A 2,500-nucleotide genomic window follows, 5' to 3' on the forward strand; every position below is an offset into this window, starting at 1 on the left:
CGTGGGGGCCCCCGAATGCAGCGCCCGGCAAGCCTCCCTGTTCTCTTCTGCTGCCTTGCAACTGGAGCTGTCTGCCAGAGACGCCGGAGGCACACCTGCCCTTAAACCCCCACTGGCCCACGGCTGCAAAACCTGCATTTTCTAGTGGCTGGCTTGGTGGCATATGTCACTGAGCCCAGTCTACTCAGGAAGTGAAAAAAGTCCCCTTCACAGTTGGAGAAAGTGCTCTCCTGCCACCTGTCGGTCGTTGAAGGCACCACACCTCAGCAAAATGAAAATAAAAATAAAAAAACAGACATGCTCAGTTCGGGGGATGTAAAGGTATTTACATAGCAAGAACAGAGAGGCTGTTGGGAGATGACAGAAGCCATGCTGCCCCAGAGTTCTCTTCTGAAATTCGCAGGAATCCAGAGGTTGGAGCGGGCTGAGGGAGTGCGCCTTCTTGCCTCTGTCGGCTTTCAAGACACATCCTCCTGCTGGGAAGCTGCCCACCCTGAGCAGTACAGGTTTGCGCTCTAGGCCGGTCGGCCACATATATCTCGCCTGATCGAGCCCGATCGAGCGGCAGCAGATGGCCTTTGGCCAGCGAAGGCTGCCGCTCTTCTTCTTGTTTCTCTGCTTGAGAGGCAGCTCAGTCCTCTGCGCTTGCGCCAGGGGCAGGCCACGTGACACGCAGGGGTCAGGCCGTGGAGCGACTGGGGCAGTGCGCCAAGTGAGGTAAGCAGACCACCCCCCTCCCCCTCACTGTTCTCTGCATGCGGTGGCTCGTTGGTCTAGGGGTATGATTCTCGCTTAGGGTGCGAGAGTTCCCGGGTTCAAATCCCTGACGAGCCCTTTTTTTTTGGAGCGCCGAAAACAAAAAACACAGAGTCCCCAATTCCCCCCCAAAAATAGTTTGTGCGTGACCGTATCTGGTTCGATGCCCGTCGCCAATGGTTGGCTGCTTTTAAGCCCATGGCCCAAGAGGCAGTGTTGGAAATTCCCCCTCCTTTGTAATGATGCGCTGGCGGCGAGCTGATGTATAAAGGTTTGGACATGCCTTCTGGGAGGGGACTGCCATGGCTCGCGCCACTGTTGCATCCAGCTTGGTCTTTTGTATGTGTCTGCAGCCTGTGTGTGAGGTGCTGTGAGTGCTGCCATGTAGGTCCGGCGCAGGCTTGCGCCAAACTTTCACGTTGGTGTGTGCCACCTGGCAGGTACCAGCGGGCCCCATGAGACATCAGTGCCACAAAGCCTTTCAGCTGAAAGCTGTCCCAGCACACTAGAGCGCAGTCTACCAGAGCTGTTTCTGTAGTGTAGTGGTTATCACATTCGCCTAACACACGAAAGGTCCCCGGTTCGAGACCGGGCAGAAACATGGTGCTGGTTTCTTTTTATTTCCACAATGTCAATCGGACACATTTGACCGCATGCAGGTTTCGACAGGTATGGACAGGCCGGCACTACGCCATGAGTGATCTGAGGCCAGCCCTTATTTGCACCCTGCAAACTGTCCACTGGCTCCATCAGTGGGCGTTTCCTGCCATCCCTGGGTCCTTAAGTGAGTGTTTGGGTACTTTTGATGCAGAGATCGGGGCATGAAAACCGGCGCTGGCACCTGGCGACATTGGGTACTGAAGAATCTTTCCCAATCCTGCCCATAGCTGTCAGGGTGGCCGAGTGGTCTAAGGCGCCAGACTCAAGAGGCACAGCTCTTCCCTGCATCTGGGTGTTCTGGTCTCCGATTGGAGGCGTGGGTTCAAATCCCACTCCTGACAAGCCGGGCTCATTTTTTTGAGCACATTTCAGAGTGTAAGGCTTGCGGAAAACCTCGTGGGGGCCCCCGAATGCAGCGCCCGGCAAGCCTCCCTGTTCTCTTCTGCTGCCTTGCAACTGGAGTTGTCTGCCAGAGACGCCGGAGGCACACCTGCCCTTAAACCCCCACTGGCCCACGGCTGCAAAACCTGCATTTTCTAGTGGCTGGCTTGGTGGCATATGTCACTGAGCCCAGTCTACTCAGGAAGTGAAAAAAGTCCCCTTCACAGTTGGAGAAAGTGCTCTCCTGCCACCTGTCGGTCGTTGAAGGCACCACACCTCAGCAAAATAAAAATAAAAAAACAGACATGCTCAGTTCGGGGGATGTAAAGGTATTTACATAGCAAGAACAGAGAGGCTGTTGGGAGATGACAGAAGCCATGCTGCCCCAGAGTTCTCTTCTGAAATTCGCAGGAATCCAGAGGTTGGAGCGGGCTGAGGGAGTGCGCCTTCTTGCCTCTGTCGGCTTTCAAGACACATCCTCCTGCTGGGAAGCTGCCCACCCTGAGCAGCACAGGTTTGCGCTCTAGGCCGGTCGGCCACATATATCTCGCCTGATCGAGCCAGATCGAGCGGCAGCAGATGGCCTTTGGCCAGCGAAGGCTGCCGCTCTTCTTCTTGTTTCTCTGCTTGAGAGGCAGCTCAGTCCTCTGCGCTTGCGCCAGGGGCAGGCCACGTGACACGCAGGGGTCAGGCCGTGGAGAGA

General features: G+C 55.9%; 2 non-coding genes across 2 annotated transcripts; both read left to right on the top strand.

Annotated features, from left to right (window-relative positions):
• The first annotated feature begins 1,284 nt into the window (after nt 1-1,284).
• TRNAV-AAC (transfer RNA valine (anticodon AAC)) lies at nt 1,285-1,357 on the top strand. Its single transcript has one exon. It is a non-coding gene; the product is annotated as a tRNA-Val (tRNA).
• Nucleotides 1,358-1,645: 288 nt separating this feature from the next.
• On the top strand, nt 1,646-1,757 carry TRNAL-CAA (transfer RNA leucine (anticodon CAA)). Its single transcript has 2 exons — nt 1,646-1,683; nt 1,712-1,757. It is a non-coding gene; the product is annotated as a tRNA-Leu (tRNA).
• Nucleotides 1,758-2,500: the final 743 nt, after the last annotated feature.

Source organism: Ambystoma mexicanum, chromosome 2q (genome assembly GCF_040938575.1).
Source record: "Ambystoma mexicanum isolate Mex_15411 chromosome 2q, UKY_AmexF1_1, whole genome shotgun sequence".
Classification (NCBI taxonomy): domain Eukaryota; kingdom Metazoa; phylum Chordata; class Amphibia; order Caudata; family Ambystomatidae; genus Ambystoma; species Ambystoma mexicanum.